This window comes from Phalangium opilio, unplaced genomic scaffold (genome assembly GCF_054372755.1).
Source record: "Phalangium opilio isolate 3A_F unplaced genomic scaffold, DU_Popi_V2 ptg000090l_1, whole genome shotgun sequence".
Taxonomy (NCBI): domain Eukaryota; kingdom Metazoa; phylum Arthropoda; class Arachnida; order Opiliones; family Phalangiidae; genus Phalangium; species Phalangium opilio.
This window is the reverse complement of record NW_028324195.1, coordinates 632,089-655,208: the sequence shown is the minus strand read 5'-3', so window position 1 is coordinate 655,208 and position 23,120 is coordinate 632,089. Positions and strand designations below refer to the sequence as shown.

The window sequence follows — 23,120 nt, the reverse complement described above, 5'->3', positions numbered from 1 at the left end:
TTGGTCTAGGGGTATGATACTCGCTTTGGGTGCGAGTGGTCCCGGGTTCAAATCACGGACGGACCCGAGTTTTTGCAGAAGTAATTTAGTGACTATTTAAATGCAACTAACAACAAGGTAGGCCTACAAGTTTATCAAGTTTCAGTGTCATTCATGGTACGTTGGTCTAGGGGTATGACACTCGCTTTGGGTGCGAGTGGTCAAGGGTTCAAATCCCGGACGGACCCGAGTTTTTGCAGAAGTAATTTAGTTACTATTTAAAAGCAACTAACAACAAGGTAGGCCTATGAGTTGAGCATATTTTGTTACAGACATGGTCCATTGGTCTAGGGGTATGATACTCGCTTTGGGTGCGAGTGGTCCCGGGTTCAAATCCCGGACGGACCCGAGTTTTTGCAGAAGTAATTTAGTGACTATTTAAATGCAACTAACAACAAGGTAGGCCTACAAGTTTATCAAGTTTCAGTGTCATTCATGGTCCGTTTGTCTAGGGGTATGATACTCGCTTTGAGTGCGAGTGGTCCAGGGTTCAAATCCCGGACGGACCCGAGTTTTTGCAGAAGTAATTTAGTTACTATTTAAATGCAACTAACAACAAGGTAGGCCTATGAGTTGAGCATATTTTGTTACAGACATGGTCCGTTGGTCTAGGGGTATGATACTCGCTTTGGGTGCGAGTGGTCCCGGGTTCAAATCCCGGACGGACCCGAGTTTTTGCAGAAGTAATTTAGTGACTATTTAAATGCAACTAACAACAAGGTAGGCCTACGAGTTTAGCATGTTTCAGTATCTTTCATGGTCCGTTGGTCTAGGGGTATGATACTCGCTTTGGGTGCGAGTGGTCCCGGGTACAAATCCCGGACGGACCCGAGTTTTTGCAGAAGTAATTTAGTGACCATTTAAATGCAACTAACAACAAGGTAGGCCTACGAGTTTATCAAGTTTCAGTGTCATTCATGGTCCGTTGGTCTAGGGGTATGATACTCGCTTTGGGTGCGAGTGGTCCCGGGTACAAATCCCGGACGGACCCGAGTTTTTGCAGAAGTAATTTAGTGACCATTTAAATGCAACTAACAACAAGGTAGGCCTACGAGTTTAGCATGTTTCAGTATCTTTCATGGCCCGTTGGTCTAGGGGTATGATACTCGCTTTGGGTGCGAGTGGTCCCGGGTTCAAATCACGGACGGACCCGAGTTTTTGCAGAAGTAATTTAGTGACTATTTAAATGCAACTAACAACAAGGTAGGCCTGCAAGTTTATCAAGTTTCAGTGTCATTCATGGTACGTTGGTCTAGGGGTATGACACTCGCTTTGGGTGCGAGTGGTCAAGGGTTCAAATCCCGGACGGACCCGAGTTTTTGCAGAAGTAATTTAGTTACTATTTAAATGCAACTAACATTAAGGTAGGCCTATGAGTTGAGCATATTTTGTTACAGACATGGTCCGTTGGTCTAGGGGTATGATACTCGCTTTGGGTGCGAGTGGTCCCGGGTTCAAATCCCGGACGGACCCGAGTTTTTGCAGAAGTAATTTAGTGACCATTTAAATGCAACTAACAACAAGGTAGGCCTACGAGTTTAGCATGTTTCAGTATCTTTCATGGTCCGTTGGTCTAGGGGTATGATACTCGCTTTGGGTGCGAGTGGTCCCGGGTTCAAATCACGGACGGACCCGAGTTTTTGCAGAAGTAATTTAGTGACTATTTAAATGCAACTAACAACAAGGTAGGCCTACAAGTTTATCAAGTTTCAGTGTCATTCATGGTCCGTTGGTCTAGGGGTATGACACTCGCTTTGGGTGCGAGTGGTCAAGGGTTCAAATCCCGAACGGACCCGAGTTTTTGCAGAAGTAATTTAGTTACTATTTAAATGCAACTAACAACAAGGTAGGCCTATGAGTTGAGCATATTTTGTTTCAGACATGGTCCGTTGGTCTAGGGGTATGATACTCGCTTTGGGTGCGAGTGGTCCCGGGTTCAAATCCCGGACGGACCCGAGTTTTTGCAGAAGTAATTTAGTGACTATTTAAATGCAACTAACAACAAGGTAGGCCTACGAGTTTAGCATGTTTCAGTATCTTTCATGGTCCGTTGGTCTAGGGGTATGATACTCGCTTTGGGTGCGAGTGGTCCCGGGTTCAAATCCCGGACGGACCCGAGTTTTTGCAGAAGTAATTTAGTGACTATTTAAATGCAACTAACAACAAGGTAGGCCTACGAGTTTAGCATGTTTCAGTATCTTTCATGGTCCGTTGGTCTAGGGGTATGATACTCGCTTTGGGTGCGAGTGGTCCCGGGTTCAAATCACGGACGGACCCGAGTTTTTGCAGAAGTAATTTAGTGACTATTTAAATGCAACTAACAACAAGGTAGGCCAACGAGTTTAGCATGTTTCAGTATCTTTCATGGTCCGTTGGTCTAGGGGTATGATACTCGCTTTGGGTGCAAGTGGTACCGGGTTCTAATCACGGACGGACCCGAGTTTTTGCAGAAGTAATTTAGTGACTATTTAAATGCAACTAACAACAAGGTAGGCCTACAAGTTTATCAAGTTTCAGTGTCATTCATGGTCCGTTGGTCTAGGGGTATGATACTCGCTTTGGGTGCGAGTGGTCCGGGTACAAATCCCGGACGGACCCGAGTTTTTGCTGAAGTAATTTAGTGACCATTTAAATGCAACTAACAACAAGGTAGGCCTACGAGTTTAGCATGTTTCAGTATCTTTCATGGTCCGTTGGTCTAGGGGTATGATACTCGCTTTGGGTGCGAGTGGTCCCGGGTTCAAATCACGGACGGACCCGAGTTTTTGCAGAAGTAATTTAGTGACTATTTAAATGCAACTAACAACAAGGTAGGCCTACAAGTTTATCAAGTTTCAGTGTCATTCATGGTACGTTGGTCTAGGGGTATGACACTCGCTTTGGGTGCGAGTGGTCAAGGGTTCAAATCCCGGACGGACCCGAGTTTTTGCAGAAGTAATTTAGTTACTATTTAAAAGCAACTAACAACAAGGTAGGCCTATGAGTTGAGCATATTTTGTTACAGACATGGTCCATTGGTCTAGGGGTATGATACTCGCTTTGGGTGCGAGTGGTCCCGGGTTCAAATCCCGGACGGACCCGAGTTTTTGCAGAAGTAATTTAGTGACTATTTAAATGCAACTAACAACAAGGTAGGCCTACAAGTTTATCAAGTTTCAGTGTCATTCATGGTCCGTTTGTCTAGGGGTATGATACTCGCTTTGAGTGCGAGTGGTCCAGGGTTCAAATCCCGGACGGACCCGAGTTTTTGCAGAAGTAATTTAGTTACTATTTAAATGCAACTAACAACAAGGTAGGCCTATGAGTTGAGCATATTTTGTTACAGACATGGTCCGTTGGTCTAGGGGTATGATACTCGCTTTGGGTGCGAGTGGTCCCGGGTTCAAATCCCGGACGGACCCGAGTTTTTGCAGAAGTAATTTAGTGACTATTTAAATGCAACTAACAACAAGGTAGGCCTACGAGTTTAGCATGTTTCAGTATCTTTCATGGTCCGTTGGTCTAGGGGTATGATACTCGCTTTGGGTGCGAGTGGTCCCGGGTACAAATCCCGGACGGACCCGAGTTTTTGCAGAAGTAATTTAGTGACCATTTAAATGCAACTAACAACAAGGTAGGCCTACGAGTTTATCAAGTTTCAGTGTCATTCATGGTCCGTTGGTCTAGGGGTATGATACTCGCTTTGGGTGCGAGTGGTCCCGGGTACAAATCCCGGACGGACCCGAGTTTTTGCAGAAGTAATTTAGTGACCATTTAAATGCAACTAACAACAAGGTAGGCCTACGAGTTTAGCATGTTTCAGTATCTTTCATGGTCCGTTGGTCTAGGGGTATGATACTCGCTTTGGGTGCGAGTGGTCCCGGGTTCAAATCACGGACGGACCCGAGTTTTTGCCGAAGTAATTTAGTGACTATTTAAATGCAACTAACAACAAGGTAGGCCAACGAGTTTAGCATGTTTCAGTATCTTTCATGGTCCGTTGGTCTAGGGGTATGATACTCGCTTTGGGTGCAAGTGGTACCGGGTTCTAATCACGGACGGACCCGAGTTTTTGCAGAAGTACTTTAGTGACTATTTAAATGCAACTAACAACAAGGTAGGCCTACAAGTTTATCAAGTTTCAGTGTCATTCATGGTCCGTTGGTCTAGGGGTATGATACTCGCTTTGGGTGCGAGTGGTCCCGGGTTCAAATCACGGACGGACCCGAGTTTTTGCAGAAGTAATTTAGTGACTATTTAAATGCAACTAACAACAAGGTAGGCCTACGAGTTTAGCATGTTTCAGTATCTTTCATGGTCCGTTGGTCTAGGGGTATGATACTCGCTTTGGGTGCGAGTGGTCAAGGGTTCAAATCCCGGACGGACCCGAGTTTTTGCAGAAGTAATTTAGTTACTATTTAAATGCAACTAACAACAAGGTAGGCCTATGAGTTTATCAAGTTTCAGTGTCATTCATGGTCCGTTGGTCTAGGGGTATGATACTCGCTTTGGGTGCGAGGGGTCCAGGGTTCAAATCCCGGACGGACCCGAGTTTTTTCAGAAGTAAATTAGTTACTATTTAAAAGCAACTAACAACAAGGTAGGCCTATGAGTTGAGCATATTTTGTTACAGACATGGTCCGTTGGTCTAGGGGTATGATACTCGCTTTGGGTGCGAGTGGTCCCGGGTTCAAATCCCGGACGGACCCGAGTTTTTGCAGAAGTAATTTAGTGACTATTTAAATGCAACTAACAACAAGGTAGGCCTACGAGTTTAGCATGTTTCAGTATCTTTCATGGTCCGTTGGTCTAGGGGTATGATACTCGCTTTGGGTGCGAGTGGTCCCGGGTTCAAATCACGGACGGACCCGAGTTTTTGCCGAAGTAATTTAGTGACTATTTAAATGCAACTAACAACAAGGTAGGCCAACGAGTTTAGCATGTTTCAGTATCTTTCATGGTCCGTTGGTCTAGGGGTATGATACTCGCTTTGGGTGCAAGTGGTACCGGGTTCTAATCACGGACGGACCCGAGTTTTTGCAGAAGTAATTTAGTGACTATTTAAATGCAACTAACAACAAGGTAGGCCTACAAGTTTATCAAGTTTCAGTGTCATTCATGGTCCGTTGGTCTAGGGGTATGATACTCGCTTTGGGTGCGAGGGGTCCAGGGTTCAAATCCCGGACGGACCCGAGTTTTTTCAGAAGTAAATTAGTTACTATTTAAAAGCAACTAACAACAAGGTAGGCCTATGAGTTGAGCATATTTTGTTACAGACATGGTCCGTTGGTCTAGGGGTATGATACTCGCTTTGGGTGCGAGTGGTCCCGGGTTCAAATCCCGGACGGACCCGAGTTTTTGCAGAAGTAATTTAGTGACTATTTAAATGCAACTAACATCAAGGTAGGCCTACGAGTTTAGCAAGTTTCAGTATCATTCATGGTCCGTTGGTCTAGGGGTATGATACTCGCTTTGTGTGCGAGTGGTACCGGGTTCAAATCCCGGACGGACCCGAGTTTTTGCAGAAGTAATTTAGTTACTATTTAAATGCAACTAACAACAAGGTAGGCCTATGAGTTTATCAAGTTTCAGTGTCATTCATGGTCCGTTGGTCTAGGGGTATGATACTCGCTTTGGGTGCGAGGGGTCCAGGGTTCAAATCCCGGACGGACCCGAGTTTTTTCAGAAGTAAATTAGTTACTATTTAAAAGCAACTAACAACAAGGTAGGCCTATGAGTTGAGCATATTTTGTTACAGACATGGTCCGTTGGTCTAGGGGTATGATACTCGCTTTGGGTGCGAGTGGTCCCGGGTTCAAATCCCGGACGGACCCGAGTTTTTGCAGAAGTAATTTAGTGACTATTTAAATGCAACTAACAACAAGGTAGGCCTACGAGTTTAGCATGTTTCAGTATCTTTCATGGTCCGTTGGTCTAGGGGTATGATACTCGCTTTGGGTGCGAGTGGTCCCGGGTTCAAATCACGGACGGACCCGAGTTTTTGCCGAAGTAATTTAGTGACTATTTAAATGCAACTAACAACAAGGTAGGCCAACGAGTTTAGCATGTTTCAGTATCTTTCATGGTCCGTTGGTCTAGGGGTATGATACTCGCTTTGGGTGCAAGTGGTACCGGGTTCTAATCACGGACGGACCCGAGTTTTTGCAGAAGTAATTTAGTGACTATTTAAATGCAACTAACAACAAGGTAGGCCTACAAGTTTATCAAGTTTCAGTGTCATTCATGGTCCGTTGGTCTAGGGGTATGATACTCGCTTTGGGTGCGAGGGGTCCAGGGTTCAAATCCCGGACGGACCCGAGTTTTTTCAGAAGTAAATTAGTTACTATTTAAAAGCAACTAACAACAAGGTAGGCCTATGAGTTGAGCATATTTTGTTACAGACATGGTCCGTTGGTCTAGGGGTATGATACTCGCTTTGGGTGCGAGTGGTCCCGGGTTCAAATCCCGGACGGACCCGAGTTTTTGCAGAAGTAATTTAGTGACTATTTAAATGCAACTAACATCAAGGTAGGCCTACGAGTTTAGCAAGTTTCAGTATCATTCATGGTCCGTTGGTCTAGGGGTATGATACTCGCTTTGTGTGCGAGTGGTACCGGGTTCAAATCCCGGACGGACCCAAGTTTTTGCAGAAGTAATTTAATGACTATTTAAATTATTCAATATCTTATTACATCATAGTTTTATTTACGTGATAATATATATTTGTATGCAATTATTTCCTGTATATAAATATCAAAAATGCGGAATGAATTCTATTTAAGGTGTTTTCTATCGCAGGATCATAAGCCAGGAAGGCACTATGACAGAGCGCCTTATTGGGTGTTTCACATAATATGTTTGATGTAATGTTCACTTCCTAAATTTGCATCTACTGGACAGTAAGTTTGGCTGTATGAAATTCTACCAATAAAGTCAAACGATCCAAACCCTAATATTACCTGTTATAAAATGTTCCGAACATACTCTATTCATATATCTTCCACTGTGTATAAGATCAAGCCTTTCAATAACATTTACCCAGGCCAAGGATTATTTATTTATTTTAAATAAAAAATAGACAATTCAAATAATTCTTGCCCAGGCTGATCTTCTCTTTGAAGAAAGGGCCTTCGTTGTTAAACATTAGCTTTTCGATTACCTTTGCAATTGGAACTGAATAAAACGAAAGTTTCTTTTACGACTTACGAACGCAATGGTTTCAACACTTTTCATCAATGCAGTAAACTATTTTTGATTGTAATTAACGCTAGAACTTCATTAAATTAAACTAAATACCCGCACGAACACGAGCTAAACAGTACCCAGGCTATTTGGCCGTAGACATTTTACGTCAACAATCACAACACTTACGGCACAAACATGGCGATGCACAGCACAGACCCCCTCTCGCTCATGCTAAATATATATTCATGCTGTTTCGTCTATACTTGTGGCTACGTCATTTATGACGTAGGTTCGAATGATGAATAGCGACCAAAGAGAGTATAGGGTTGCAAGAGGAGCAGGTTGCGTCGTTGAGCGCGTGATACAGTTGGCTATGGCTAAATAGGCGTTGCGACTTCAAAATATTAAATTTTGATCTACATGTGAACTAAAATGAACTGGATATGAAGTTCGTCCGATCACGATCTGCTAATCTGCTTCTTCAGACAAAGACATTCACTTTACTCGTGAAAGGTTATAGGTAAGCCTAAATACATTTTCAAGAGTTTAAGTTTTTCATTTTTCAGTTGAGGAATTTCCTAAGCAGCGCTTCAGTTGGCGTGGGTTTGTTATATTTATTTATTTTTTAAGTATTAAAATAAGAATTTTTTATTATTTTAAGTATTAAATAGGCTAAAGGGAGTTTGAAGTAAGTTAAGATAAAGTTTGCAGTTGATATGCATCATACTTTGCCGCCAGGTGGACAGCAAAGCAAACCGTGCCCACCCTCATTGAACTTTGTTAATATATTGAAAAAAAAAGTCGTGTGAGGTATCAAACGAAAACTCACCGTTTTTAGAATGACATTTACACATCAGAATACAAAAGGTTTAAATAAAATTATAACGTTTGGGAGAGAATAAGAAAAAAATTTTAATTTGAGAATATATATTTTAATGGTTCAATTTTTTATAATACTTGATATATATGCAATGATATGAAATATTATTTTTATATATCCCAATCACTGTCTTCAGTGCCACTTGAAACAATAACATTCTCATTTTCGACAAATGCATTTTCACATTTTACATCATCCGCTCCACATAAACACATTTCCGTGCAACGCATACGCGGTATTTGGGAGGCACATTTGCAAGGAGGCTTACAATGTCCACGCTCGCAATTGCATTTGACGAACTCCAGGACTTCTTCAGGTGCACATGGCAAATGGCAAAGAACCGGCTCATAAGATCCGTCTTCTACATACCACCCATATTCCGTGGCGGGAGGCAAATTCGGGTTTTGCAGCTGATCTCTTTCCCATTCCATGCATTGAAAGTGGGCTCGACGAATAGCTGGCATTAGAGCTCCAAGAGTTGGCGGAAGCGTTTCACCTTGGGCACTCTTCTTAGAGAAAAACTACCATCGAAGTTCTGCGAGAGTGGGTTTTTTTTGGTTTGACCTGGAGTAAACAGAGCATATGAACTTTTCTACTCCAAGAACTACTTCTTCCGAGATATTTTGTCCATGTCGAAGAGATGCCAAAGCTTCCAAGGTATCACTTTCAGCGACCATGAACTTATTCCAAAAGGTGGTTTTTGCTTTACACGCAAACCAACCAGTAACATCTGAGCCAGAGATGGCATGTAAATCAGGCAACGCGGAAGCTTTCAAAGGCCCAAGAGCTTCATAAATTGCTTTAATGTCAATGCGCAATATCTTCGTTCCAGTTCTGATAAATGTTGAAGAGATGGGAAGCCGCGGGTATCGTCTAATTGCTAAAACCAGTACATCAGTGTCCGGTGAATAAATGGAAAGTTTATTTGCTCCTTTTTGAGCGCAAGTCACAGCGTGGAGAATTATCTTCGTGTCAGCCTCTTCGTGTGAACTATTCAAGCCGGTATTTTCAATATGAGTAGCGATAGCTTCATTTCTGAATGCCCCAACTATGTTTTTTCCTCTTCGTTTACCCTCATTAATGAGGGATTTCGCTAGATAAACGGTCAATTCATCTTTCGTTTTGATATGGGAAAGCAATTTCTTTAATGGTACAGAACGTATCTGCGTGGTGTTCTCGATCTTGTATCTAACTACCAAGGATCCTTTTTGTCTGTTTTGACGTGTAGCGTTCTTAAGAGAATTTTCGATAAAAGTATCAAACACCACGTGAATTTCATCAAAATGTCCATATTTGGAAAATATATGATCACAAAATGATCAGACAGCTCAGAGCATGTCCTCTAGGTTTTTATGTTCATACAATGTACTTCTGCCATGCCGTCCACTATGGCAACATCGAAACTGGTCTCTGTATCTCGCCTAGGACTCTGAGAATTCGTAGCTCCGACTGTATTTTCAATGGGCTTCGTTAGCGCAACGAGATGATGCACTAATTTTGCTTTGTCACCGCCGTGGTTTAGAGATCCATCTGCGCTAAAGAGAGCTCTAGGAACGACTGTAAGTTCGAATTTACCAATGACGTCCTGCAAATTCATATCTGGTCTTGATCGGCATAACAGAATAAGGCGCGTGAAAAGGTTACGATCCCCTTTCAGCTCTACTATGCCAACTTTAGTTTTTACTTTGACTTTCTTTGCCATTGCTCTGCAAAGCTGAAGATTAACGTTATTTAAAGGATCCCACAGATTCACTTTACCATCTACAATTCTTTCCTTGACAAACTTTTCGTATTGTTCAGATCCAACAACTGACAAAGCGCAAACATCTTTTTGTACCTGTGGTGGTACGAGGGACTTGGAAACCAGATTCACTAGATCATCTCCTTCGTACTTGATCGGATTCGTGAAAGTTTCAATCGTTATTTTTTTCCGAGGTGACACTGAAAACGCATCCTCGTGATGTTTCGAAGTTTTTGGAGATGAATTTACGCCAAGGTTTGTTCCAGACATTAATTTGGTTTCTTCTAACAGTTTAACGAGCTGAGGTGAAGTGAGAAAAAACTTTGTTAGTGTTTCTGGTCGAAGTGGTATTCCAACAAGCCCGCCAAGAACTGTCATTTTCCGGTTTTCTTGCTCCAGACCTTCATCTCCACCAAGGCTGGAAAAAGCAATATTGCTTTAGTTTGGTGACCAGGCCCCGTTTTTTAAAATATCCCAAGTGTCAGGATCCTGATCTTTTACGGCATTCATTTCCGCTATATGCAAGCTGACATAGCAGCGTAATTCCTTAAATCCAAGGCAAAGAAATACTTGGTGAAGTCATCGAATGCTGCGAGTCGAAGATTCCAATCAGCATTTCGAACAGATCGAATAAATGCAAGAAGGCTAAACCCATATTTATATATTGTTTAATCATCGAGAATGTGGGGCTTTTCGCAGCTAGTTCCGAGGAAAAACGTTCCATTCTCTCCGATAATCCAAAAATGTCTAATCGGGAAGTGAATTTACTGTTCAAGGTAGAAATTTCTAGCGCGTCTCTTCGGACCAACGCGTTAAAAAGTCCTGTCCCAAGGTTATGAATTTCTGCTTTTTCTTCTGGGTATTTTTCAAAAAACAAACGTTCGCAAAATAAAGCAAATAATGCTTGAACCGTGGTCAAATGCGCTTCTACAGATCTTCGGAGAGGCTTGCCTTCCAAAATACGACTAACCGTTTGAGAGCTGTAAAACTCACATCTCTGGAATACCTGTAAGTTCAGCAAATTTGCCAATTGCTCGCAGTTCAGCCATTTCTATGTGTAATTCTCCTGGTATTAAAACCCAGTTCTTCTCCGATAGCGCCATTTCAAGTTGCTTCATAGGGCGGTAGAGTCCTAAATCCATGGAAACGATTGTTTTTGACCCGGGACGTGGTGATATGATTCGGTTAATTTTCTCAAAAACATCCATAACCGTAAACCGTACAGGTCGTTCAGTTGGAGAAGAACCAATAATTGGTAGAACTGCAATAAGAGTTCTTTCTTTAGTATTGTAAATGAATGAGTTGTGCGCTGACAACGTCAAACCACCCTTTGCCAAATCTTCATCAATATTAGTCTCTCTAAAATTTCCAAGTCGGATCATCATCCATGTTATATCATTGTAGAAAGCTAATTTAATTTCGGTTGAAACATCCCATTCACGGATATACCCAGGAAAAATGAAATTTTTTGGTCTAACTAATTTTAACACTGCGCAAGGGAGTATCTCATAAATAGAACTTGGTATCTGAGAATTTTTAGCCTCCTCCGTAAATGAAAATTGTTCTTGAACGTCGTCCACCTTGATAGAGCACCATTACAGTTCCATGCATGGTGCGCTGACCATCTGGAGTGTCTTCCTGGAAATCCAAGTTGTCAAAAGCAAACGTTATGCTTCTTCCTTTTACGAAATCAGGTGGGATGTAAACACCGCCATGTTCGTTCATTTTTGTCAGAACATTTTTGGCTATGAGAGTTTGTACGTCTTGCAGCCTAGAATAGCTGACGCTCATTCCCACCTCACTTAGAAAGTTAACCAACTGGGCACTGCGGGTCTCTTTGTGGATTGTTAAAGCCACTCCCATTTGCAAGGGCATTTCTCTCGTTCTTAATTTTTTTGAATCGAGGTCGGAAGCTTGCCATTGAGTTAAAGTCTCGATTGAAAGAGATTGGGCTATTCTAATAGCTCTCTGATCAATCTCGCTGCAACGCCTAGTGTTAGACGAAAGCGTGGCCTTTCCTACCATGCACCACTTGAAAAACAATACTAGTTCTTACGGTAATATTGTGTCATCTACTTTAAGAGACCCTTTAAAATCCCATTTTTTGATGACGTAATTAGCTTTTTTGTCACGTTTGCGGCCTTGAAAAGGGCTCTAAATTGGTCTTCGTTGCTTTCATCTTCCATCATTTGCAAGGCTGAATCTTTCGTGCTTTTCAGAGATACCCTTTCAGACGATCGCTTTTGTTTCGGTTGCGAAAACTCTACTCCCACAACTCTATCCCTTAAAAATTCTTTCAATTCTCTTCGTGACATCAACTTATCTTTATTCGGATCGATACCGTTTGAGTTGCAAATATTTAGATCAGCAACCGTAGCTATGCTTTCCCCTTTGAGACAGTTTTCGACTAGATACTTAAACTCTATTTCAGAAGCCACAACGGCTGGTTTATCACTTCTGGCGGGCTTTTCCTCTTCCCGTTTTATGAAGAACGTTCTTCACATTTTTTGCCCAGCAATTAAGATGATACATAATGTCAATAGCATGGGCGTCAGTATCTTTAATACATTCGCTTAGGCGAACCCGCCACGTATCATTAACACTCAAGTCTACGTCTTTTTTCAAAAACTCGCCACTTTGGTCATACGATATCATATTCAAGGGGTATTTTTTGGTTTCAGCTCCGTCACAGAAGAAACAATTAGATTTTACATATATTGAAGTTTTGCTTCGAGTAAAACTTGAACCACTCGCTGTTTCACTAAGAGTTTAGAATTTATTTTCCAGAGAGCTGTTTTCATTTGCTAACTTTTCATAGTTTTTTTGAACACGGGCTAGACGAGATTTCAGCGTAAACCCATTATAGCAAGATAAATGCCAGGTGCATTTACTACTTCTAAGATTTTCTACCGACACGTCACCTTTCATGAACGTTACGAATATCTCGGACTCATAATCTTTGAGAGCAGAATACTCGGTCATCAACTCGGAGATCTTACGTAAAGATTGCTCTTCGGGATCTTTAACTAACTTTTCCCTGGTTCTTTATTTGCAGAAAATGCAGGTATTATCCATCTTTAACGTGCTTGCCATATTTTTTTGTTGATAAAACTACTTAATCTTAAAACTTCAAAACCACCATTTCATCTAACGAATTGAATCCAAATGCCTGACTTCGCAAGAAATAACGATAATAAAAGTACATTTACAATACTGCGTACCGAAATTTCAGTTTGAGTAATTTCTAAGGCTCGGCGCAAAATCATAAAAATTTAGTATAGGGCAGTTAACTTTGAACCTTGAACTGGTTGTTTTTTATCCCTTATATTTATATTTTTCGTTTTTAGAGTTTTAACGCCCCTCCCGGTTTAAAAGTATAAATTATATTTTTATAGGGTAATGAGTTCAAAAACGGAATAAAAGCGAGGGGTTGGTAACTCTCAGGTTCCCTGTACACTATTATGGTCATAAAATATGATGTTGAATCGTTATAAATCAAGTGTGGCGTCATTTCTGCAAAGTTAGCTTACGTTTGATACCTCACATAACATATCTCTTCGAAGTATTAACGAAGTTCACTGAAGATGAGTGGGATTAGCTATGTTGCCCCCTGGCGGCGAACTATAAGACATATCAAGTTTAGCGCGTTTATTAAGATAATTCAGACCCCATTTAACCCATTTAATATTTAAAAAAATAAAAATTTATTTAATTATAAATATATAAAAAAATAATAAAAATTAAACACCATTAGGTGGGCTAGCGTCCAACCGTCGCCTCCCACGAACTAGTACCATCGAAATTCTTATTCGGCTCATTTTTCTGAATAAAATGATACCAGCCACTATATTCTATCATCAAAATGCAAACGAGACTGTTTTTTTAAACATAACCACACTGACTATTTCAAATTTTGGCAAGAAAATTGTCAGTATAAAAATATAACAATATAAAACCTTTGTGCAAGGCTTCCATTGTCGTTTTTATATGTCTCTTATTTTTCCCTTTTTAAGTTTCAATAATTTAGGAAGCTGTTTTCCGGCGCTTTAAGAAACCATGTTTTAAAAGAAGAAAGTGATTATTTTCCTTATATCTGCGCTAATTATTTGAAATTTTTAACTTGCGAACCACAATATCGCGCCATGTAATTACCTTATAAACGTGTACGTAGGGTTAGGCATAACTCGCCTTATAAACTTGTAAATATGGTTATGCATAACTCGCCTTATAAACTTGTACATAGGGTTATGCATGACTCATAAACTTGTACATATCCACTCGGCCATAAGCGATTTAGTGAACATCCCTTCGATTATTTTAAAATCGGCGACGATTTAGTGAATATCCCCTCGACTCCCTTTTAATATTACTTATCTGCGATTGCCAAGTCACGATATTTTTGATACGAACAAAGATGTATAATAATGATAGAGTCAAAGAATATTGGTTATTAATTAAGAAAAGGACATAATTTATAACATAATTGTTCAATTGGCGATTGAATAAGATCAAAAAGGCAGACTTGGCTCTACATGGTATCTCAGAACGTTTTACGGCGGAAAGGGCACGAGGCGAGGCTTGGCCCATTCTTGTACATGTTAATGTTTTTCATAGGATTTATTTTATTATTTAAGACAAACCTATTAATTGAGTCTCGGCTAGGAGAAGTTCAGTTTGGTTTCCCAACTTGTTAAATTGATAAGATCGGCTTTTAACCTCACAGAGTAACGAATATCACGGAGAGGTATTGCATTGGATGTTTTGTGTTTCTGTCTGCCTGACTGTCTTTCCGAATCCGTGTTCGTAGTTCGCAAATGGGAGGAAAGTTGCTCGCAATTTCCGGATCGCGTTCGATAAATTGCATTTAAAACCTTTTCTTAAGCGCCAATCAGTATCTAGACATGGGCTAGCTTAACGCATTTTCATTCATTCACTAAATAGAGTCTCTGCCTTTTAGACACAAATCTGTACTTATCGGCTTCTAATAACAACACCATGTGCGCTAGCTCCTTTAGATAAGACTTCATACTGACTTTAATGTATAAGGATGGTTTTTTGATATCATGTGTTAGTGCGCTCGTCTATTTCATGTGTTAGTGCTTATACATATAATTTAGATAATAGTATTAATTTAAGACTTTCGCTTCTACTGTGAAAACTAGGGAAAAACATTTTGATTTTTAGTTCAAGCAGTCAAGCGCGAGGTTCTCTAGCTGAAGCGGAAAGTAGGTTCCGATGTATGAAGTCGTATCTCGCGCTAAAAATTGGGTTCGGCGTAAGCTTTCTCACTACAGGAGGCTTATCGTTCACATAGGCGCTTCAAGTTAGCGCACTTTTGGGTACTGTTGCGAGAAGCCGAGAAGGTAAACATACAAAATGGAGGCGGGACTAGTAACGACGTTATCATTTAATATAACATTAATTACCTGTCATTTTCATTTTCCAGGCAATGGCTTCCCTTTTCACCTCTCCGAGTGACGATGACGTCATGGAGAGGTTTTACACTGGACGTGTATGTGTGTGTCTGTCTGTCACCGCGTTCGCAGTTGGCAAGTCGGAGCAAACGTGTTCGCAATTTCCGGACCGCGTTCGCAGTACACAGAAATTCGGAAAATTTTACTTCATTGCTTTATCCATCTTATTTGACGCCAGTCATAAACTATTCGTTCACCTTCATCTGCTGGCTAACCGCCTATTCTTTTACTCAATACCAATCGGTATTTATTAGCTTCTAACAACAACACCATGTACTAGTCTTTTGTGTAAACCACATACACACCAAGCTATCCTTATTTGTTTCTAACACCACCATCTACTCGTCATTCGTCTATACCACATAGACACCAATCTGCAACATTGGCTTCTAACACCACCATCTACTGGCCTTTCGTCTTTACCACATAGACACCAATCTGTAACATTGGCTTCTACTCCATCATCGTTAGGCTTAAGATGTACGCGGCGAGCGGCTAGGGTTATGAGAAACGTCTAGCCTCCCAATGGCAGGGCTTCCACCAAAGGTTCACGCAATTGCGCATTTTCTTATCGTTTAGTGTGAATCAATCGCCTTATATACCCTAAATTTACAAAAGTTCTGATATAAGTGTTCCCTAGAAGTATAACGTTAAATATAGCTATGTTTAAAATTATTTTAGGAATTAACTTTCTTAAACCGACTTAACTATAATTAACGTAAAATACTGACGATTAAAATAATTAATATCAGTTATATTTATTTAATTATTTAAGATTAACTTCTTTCTATGTAATGACACAAGTGAGAGTTTATATAGAACGAGAAATGAAGATTAAATCTGAATCGAAACACTACACGAATATCAAAGTTAACATAAAGCGAGTAGGATGAAAAGATCTTTTACAAAACGATAAAATTTTTTTTTGCAGAATATTAAATGGAAATAGTTTAAATATTTTTCGGCATTACGATTCTTTAAGTAGATGTGTAGCTATAAAGCTCTGTTTCATCTCAATATTCCAAGAACATCTTTTATATTAACATTTCAAATTTGGTGTTTACTTTTAAATTCAGCTTTACTACATTTATATATATACCACTTTTAACTTCATACATAATATGGATTTTAATACTTCGGCTCTCTATAAGTGTTGAAGCGATTGGGTCTAGATTTAAACCAGAATTGACCTTGTTTCGTGTCCTCTTACAAGAGGTGTTAACGGTTCAGAGTGAGCCGAAAGTTAAATACACACATAAGTGATAGATATTAGGTCCTCATTGGAATTATGAGGATACACAGGGAAATGTTAAACGATTAAACCTTTACAAATGACCTTCGCAATATCCCGCCAATTTGAACTACGTATTTCCGGTTTTTCTCACTGGCTAGTGGACGTGTGTAGATTAGAAAGTAAATTCGTCTCGGCTCGGAGAGGTAATATTTTGGTTCTCCCAACTTGTTAAGTTTTGCAAGTCCCTGTCTCGATAATTAATGGTGGACTTGTCCCAAATCTCCGAAAAATCGCGAATTATATTTATTAAATGTTCCTTTCTTTCTGTGTCCTTTTTTTCTATTGTTCGCTTTTAAAATTTTTTCGTGTTCTTTTTTATCAAATCTCACTCTCAAAATCAAGCGTGAATGACTAGCAGACGAAGTAAAATTAACCACCGACTAAACAAATGCTTGTCATGGGATAGGCAAAGTCACATGACATTCTGATTAAGCTGAACTCGTGCGAGAAAATCTACCTTGGTAGATCGCGAGCTTATTCGGAAAATCAGCTTCATCTCTAGGCAAAAGATCGTTCAAGTGATATTCTCGCGGGCTTGTGAACGGTCACGCGAGAAACAGAAACACGGGTCAGCTTCATATCTCATTTTTAAGCTTCATATTCTCGCGCTTGTGTAAACGAGCCTTTTAATATAATAGTTGGTTTGTTAGTCCAAACATGTTATCTAATGAACGCGAAACGCCCAAAGACTAAAACGAGTGTCTGATTTTCTCTCACCGTGGCACTTGCATCTATTGAAAAACATAAACTCCTTTATTCAAATGTTTATTTAACATTTTGAAATGTAGCAAAGCTTAATTAAAATTTTCCAAATTTAAAAATTAGGAAAACTAATATCAGCTAGAAGTTACCGCCAGAGGGTGTTCTGAGAAGTTATATTTATAAATAAAGAACGAAACATCTTCTACACACTGTGTCAAAATAAAGTAAGTAAATTTTTTACGTTACTCCAGTTACTATTGTGAACGACTATTTCGAACTGAGACTAAAGACTGGTCCATTTATACATATCCCCGTCATATTTTGGTATTCTAATTTAGGCGAATATTGAGCATGCTGCGCATTTGTTAAACCTTGTAGTTGTTCGATCGTGGATGTCTCTTCATGATTCCCACGTGGTTCGGCGCTCGCCGGATGATTTCCTTACTCGGAGGTATAGTTCACAGTAACTATAGAATTGTTTGTAGGCGTTGATATAATTTCACTTGGAATGTTCGTCGCCGTGCTGGTTGTTGAACTCGACGATTTTGGAACCTTATCCTCGCGGTCTTCTTCATTAAAAACCGTTATCTCGAAATTCAACTTAGTCTTATATAACGTAACTTCGTCCGCATAGTCCGTGATAACATCTGCTTCCTTCTCGTCGTATTCTTCTCTGGATGCTGGATTTGAAGTCAGCTCGTCCATGATATAATTATCAAAATTCTCAAGCGCTGATCTCTTCTGTGTTAACATTGTGAGGAACGCTTCCAATTTAGCGATATCCCTCGGATCTGCTTCCAATTCTTCGTCAGTCTTCTTGTATAACTTCGTCAGTTGAGCACGAACTGGAACCCACTTCTTCTTTGCGGCTACCACCTCGGCCGAGTCTTGGTAGTTCGCCATATTCAACTTCTCTTCTTCTTATTCGATAAAATCGGACAAAAACTTCCAACTTATGACCCTTATTCGATGTCTAAGAGTCCCGGGTTTCGGCAACAATTAATTTTGTAACATTAGCTAATACTTCTCCGGTATTTTACCGAACGAATAGGAAAAAATTTAAGTCCCAATTTTGGTTTGAAAAGTTAAGGTTTATTTTCAGAAAAAGTGCGCATGCTTTCCCCTTCGATTCTTATTTCAAACAAAACTCTCTTTCATCACGAAGAGAACAGTTGGGGAACAGTCACGATAGGCCAAAGGGGGGGGGTCACAGAAATGGGTCAGCAGCTAATGGTTTTCTTCGAACAGGATATTTTTTTTTCCAAAATATTTTCACTCGAAATGGGCACTTCTGAGTTAAAAGAGCAAATAGACGTCAAAGCTTGCTGAGAAATTTCTTCTAAGTTTAAATACATTGTAAGATTATTCGAATTAATTTTAAGATGTTAAGTTTAGTTGTAACAGTTGGGTTCTATGAAAGTGTTTTCAAATACCATATTTCGTTAAATTTTAAGTGTCTTAGGTTAGCATCATGACGTGATGTACGCCCTTAAGACAGAATAAATTTTTCAGTTGTAAATCGCGCGTTTTATTTTAATTTGCATATATCCGCGTGATAGTATGTATCAAAATCATTACACATTGTTTAAATAAAGTTGGGAAACCAAAATAAACCTCTCCGAGTCGAGACGCAATTAAGATTTTTTCTCAAATAATTCACTGAATAAATAAATATAATTGATATCAATTATTTTAATCGTCATTAATTCTAACAAAAACGGGTTATACTTCACACATAAAGTACGTAAGTTCAACTTTCCATGTATTTTATGACATTCCCAAAGTGAAAACGAAGTACACGAACAAATAATCTTTTAACCAATCATAAGCCTCTAACCGTAGACAACCTTTTAATACTAAACCAGTCTGTGACGGCTGCAGTACTAATTTCTTGCATCGAACCACGAATCGACCTCACCGTAAACCTAACCGCGAAGATCGGTAGGCAAATTTGCGGTGTCGTTAGGTTACTTTGTTAGTCGTTATAAAATATTCAACGTTTTAAAGCTCAAGTTTAGAAAATTTTCGAGTCTTTTAATAGGTCTTCAACTTAATACTATAAGATTTTTTATTTCAACAGAAAAATAGCTCTGCTAATAATATTAGACTTGAAAACAAAACTAAGCCTTAGTTGAGCCCGAGCGGCCCATGCCGAGTCGCAATGTCTCGTAAAAAACAGACTCACAGCGTCTTATAAGATCCAAACCAAAGACACCCAGATTGATAAGATCTTCGTGCCTTACTCCGAAATAATCTTTGGTATTGAGAATAGTTTTATCCAATTAACATTTTAGACACCCTGCTTAGTCTTTATAGTAGTTCCCGAATTGATGTACCGGGTAAATCGGTTCTTAAGGCGGAAGGAGCCGTGATACCGAATTATTTACCTCCGCGTAAGGGGGAAGTCTTTCCATGAAGATTACAAAATATCGTATAGCTCGCCCAGGCACATGCAACGTACTTCATGTGTGAAACCTAATCGGCTTTCTAATTTTCTAGTTGAATAGTTTTAAGAGACGTTATTTTTATTTAAACATTAATAAAAACTGGCTCTGCAGACAAAGACGCAAAAAAATAAGAGATAAGTTTATAAATTAATTGCGTAAAGTAATAGATATTCAAATTTTCACTTTTGAAGACATTATTATTAAACAATAAAACATTAAATATTAACATTAACTAAGATATCTTAGTTTTTTCACCAACAACACTTATGCACCCAATTGCCAATTGCGAACGCGGTGACAGCAACACACACGGTATAATACCTAACCGTGACGTCATCGTCACTTGGAGAGGTAACAATGTTACTTAAAAAAAGGCGCGGCACACAGATTTTCACCTCTTTAGTGCTATTTAAAACCAGCCGCTTAATATAAATTTTTATCTCATAAATAACTTTCTCCTTGGACAGCAATTTTTAACAGATGGTTCATCTGTGACATTCTGGTCTGGAATAATATTTCCCTATTGGATGAAAATGATTAAACGGCGAACATGTGGAAGGATATTGATATCGGAGAGACAAAAGAAAATGGCATAGAGGACTCTCTCTTGACAGCTCAATGAAAATTAGCCTTAAAATTGGTTGAACCTTATTGTGCTATCGAGACATTAACATGAGCCACGCGAAAGATAACGGAGTATTTGACTCGATTTCGTGATGAACGAATCATTCAAAAGTTTGAAGTGATTAACAAAAGCGGATCTTCCATTACCTTTCCCCAAAATGGCTCCCAAGTATTGTATGCATTTTTGTGAGACAACGGATATGATTGATTTTCGAGTTCCCAACACCATCATGTACAGTATGTCAATCGCCACCAGAACGCTAATGACGCAAACCAACCCGATCCATATCTGAAAAAAGGCATGAAGTAAAAATACACGCTTAACAACAAAAGGGGATAACGGTGATATGCAAATATAATTTGTCGTCCTCTAATATCCATCACGTCACTCTTGCTCTTGTCAACGGTAAAATTTAAAGGGTCTCTGAAGAAGTCGGCGGGGTGTTTAATTGTTTTTTTGGAAAACGTTTTATTGACTTGTCAGCCCTCTGGTGGTAATCAAAGCGAATGTCTTTCTTTTTCCGGAATAATAGTGTTATTACCCCTTTTCGTGTTATTCACCCTTTTCTGGCAGGTTATACAATTGGGCCAATCACAGCGCCTGGCTATTACTACGGTCGTAGGTTCTATGAAATGCAGCGGGGTCTGGGACTCTCTGGAGTGGCAACTGGGGATACACCGGAGCTTGGCGGATCACAATCAATCACAAGAAAGATTAAAAGGTAATTCTATTACCATGCCGCTCGATGGTGGGTATTTTCCTAAAATGAAACTTGTAATGTCGGTTGGCTTTAAAATATAAAAGCTTGAGAATATTCATTATTTGGTTTCAGAAATATTATTTTATTTGCAAAAGTATATATTTGTTAAGCGAGTCAGGGTTTTTAATCATATTTGACGGGGCTCAACGCTATGTGAACTCACATGAGAAATATGAAATTAGTATTACAGCCCAAGATTTGGCTATCTTGCAATTTTGTACCTTTTACATTTCCAAATATTACTTTTTGAAGATCCTCGAGTATATTGGGACTTTTGTTTGAATATAGCTGACCCAATTTGCCTTAACTATATCGGAAAAGAAGTAAAAGTAATGAAAGAACTTTTCCTTACGCCATTCGAAATAGATTTTATATCGTCGAAGGCTCCCATTGGAGCAGAGATGAATGTCAGATTTTTTGCAGATATCATTATTTGAAATGTATACATGAAAGGAACAGTGCAGATTTTAACAAATCCCATCTCAGCCATCCGAGCATCTCCATAATCTGTTTCCCTTATGCAAGATTGTGGATCCATATCCATAGAATCGTTCTGAAATTGAGCAATTGAACAAGAAGGCTAAAGCAAATATTACACATATACAGTGTGCTCGAAATCAGACCATCACCTTTTGTGGACAACCCCCAAAAATGCCAACGGATGACGGCCAAAAATTAAAATATAGACCTAAAATTCAGGTTTCTCAGGAGAGCTATAGATCGTTTTCGCAGGCGACGTTGCTTTTTCCAACTCAATTTAGAGTCACGTCGAATTCACTAAACTTGGTGGGAAGCTTTTAGGCTCAAATGGAATTCCATAAAGCGCAGTATTTATCGAAATGGGCAGACCACGTGTATCCTTAGAAGAGTTCGCGACGCTTTAATAAGCACCTTACTTCCCACCAACGTTTTTACACTTATTTATAAGTCTTAAGAATCAAGAAAAGGCGCCCATTTAGATTCCCAGGCCACCCGGGTAAAATTATCCCAGACGCTGCTTGCCCCAACTAAAATGTCCTGCAGCCTCGACTGATGGTGACAAATAGTCCTCGCGGGACATACCTAAAACCTTAAACACTCTAGCAAAAGTTTATCCTGGAACTGAAGAAATTTCACTTAACGTGCTACAATTGATAACCGAACCAAATAGGTTTTTCGAGTACAGAACCCTGAGGTTTAGGGTTTCTTCTGGCACTAAAACCTATGGTTTAGGGGTTCTTCTGGTACAGAAACCTGATGTTTAGGGATTCTTCTGGTACAGAAACCTGAGGTTTAGGGATTCTTCTGGTACAGAAACCTGAGGTTTAAAGGTTCTTCTGTTACAGAAACCTGAGGTTTAGGGGTTTTTCTGGTACCAAAAACCGAGAAACGGTCGACATGGAAAAATTCTTGGTTCAAAATTTCTGTAATCATTATTTCCCATAAGCACGCTGCTTTGGGTAGAGAAGACAAAAAATAAGCTTACACCCTCTTCTTTCGACTGCAGTGCAACTGTAGAATTCCCTCAAAACGTAGTCAAACTCATCGAAACAGAAACATCTTTGTTACAAACTTTGTTCTATATATTTTTTTCGCTCATTGTGAGTATCTTACTTACATTTCTAAGCCATCCTTCGACGTCCAAAGTAGGGTTGAACCTTTAATTTTAAACACATTAAGAATGAGCTTTCCTTGTGATAACAAGAGCGTATGAAGAAGGAGTATCCCCGAGCCATATGGTCGCGAACGCGGGAAAAGTACTTTTGACCATATCGCGATTGCGTTGCAAATACTAAAGGCAATGCTAATATCGAGCTACTCTCACACGCGCAGTACAATAATTTACACAATTATAAGGTATGACAGATCTAAAAGTAATCCTAGGATAACCCTTCAAATAAGAGCGGTATTTAAAGATCCCCATGATTAACTGATGAAGCATTTTCCCACTTCGGTGAAAATTCGCTCTAGCAGTAATCGTTGGATGTCTTTTTCCCTCGCGTTTTCCTCTGGCG

General features: G+C 39.7%; 13 non-coding genes across 13 annotated transcripts; all 13 read left to right on the top strand.

Moving 5' to 3' along the window:
• Window positions 1-476: 476 nt before the first annotated feature.
• On the top strand, window positions 477-548 carry TRNAS-UGA (transfer RNA serine (anticodon UGA)). Its single transcript has one exon. It is a non-coding gene; the product is annotated as a tRNA-Ser (tRNA).
• Window positions 549-636: 88 nt separating this feature from the next.
• Window positions 637-708, top strand: TRNAP-UGG (transfer RNA proline (anticodon UGG)). Its single transcript has one exon. It is a non-coding gene; the product is annotated as a tRNA-Pro (tRNA).
• Window positions 709-1,440: 732 nt separating this feature from the next.
• Window positions 1,441-1,512, top strand: TRNAP-UGG (transfer RNA proline (anticodon UGG)). Its single transcript has one exon. It is a non-coding gene; the product is annotated as a tRNA-Pro (tRNA).
• A 410-nt stretch (window positions 1,513-1,922) lies between these two features.
• TRNAP-UGG (transfer RNA proline (anticodon UGG)) lies at window positions 1,923-1,994 on the top strand. Its single transcript has one exon. It is a non-coding gene; the product is annotated as a tRNA-Pro (tRNA).
• Window positions 1,995-2,083: 89 nt separating this feature from the next.
• TRNAP-UGG (transfer RNA proline (anticodon UGG)) lies at window positions 2,084-2,155 on the top strand. The gene has a single exon. It is a non-coding gene; the product is annotated as a tRNA-Pro (tRNA).
• A 1,053-nt stretch (window positions 2,156-3,208) lies between these two features.
• TRNAS-UGA (transfer RNA serine (anticodon UGA)) lies at window positions 3,209-3,280 on the top strand. Its single transcript has one exon. It is a non-coding gene; the product is annotated as a tRNA-Ser (tRNA).
• Window positions 3,281-3,368: 88 nt separating this feature from the next.
• TRNAP-UGG (transfer RNA proline (anticodon UGG)) lies at window positions 3,369-3,440 on the top strand. The gene has a single exon. It is a non-coding gene; the product is annotated as a tRNA-Pro (tRNA).
• Window positions 3,441-4,655: 1,215 nt separating this feature from the next.
• TRNAP-UGG (transfer RNA proline (anticodon UGG)) lies at window positions 4,656-4,727 on the top strand. The gene has a single exon. It is a non-coding gene; the product is annotated as a tRNA-Pro (tRNA).
• A 571-nt stretch (window positions 4,728-5,298) lies between these two features.
• On the top strand, window positions 5,299-5,370 carry TRNAP-UGG (transfer RNA proline (anticodon UGG)). The gene has a single exon. It is a non-coding gene; the product is annotated as a tRNA-Pro (tRNA).
• Window positions 5,371-5,459: 89 nt separating this feature from the next.
• Window positions 5,460-5,531, top strand: TRNAT-UGU (transfer RNA threonine (anticodon UGU)). Its single transcript has one exon. It is a non-coding gene; the product is annotated as a tRNA-Thr (tRNA).
• A 249-nt stretch (window positions 5,532-5,780) lies between these two features.
• TRNAP-UGG (transfer RNA proline (anticodon UGG)) lies at window positions 5,781-5,852 on the top strand. The gene has a single exon. It is a non-coding gene; the product is annotated as a tRNA-Pro (tRNA).
• Window positions 5,853-6,423: 571 nt separating this feature from the next.
• Window positions 6,424-6,495, top strand: TRNAP-UGG (transfer RNA proline (anticodon UGG)). Its single transcript has one exon. It is a non-coding gene; the product is annotated as a tRNA-Pro (tRNA).
• Window positions 6,496-6,584: 89 nt separating this feature from the next.
• On the top strand, window positions 6,585-6,656 carry TRNAT-UGU (transfer RNA threonine (anticodon UGU)). The gene has a single exon. It is a non-coding gene; the product is annotated as a tRNA-Thr (tRNA).
• The last annotated feature ends 16,464 nt before the right edge of the window (window positions 6,657-23,120 follow it).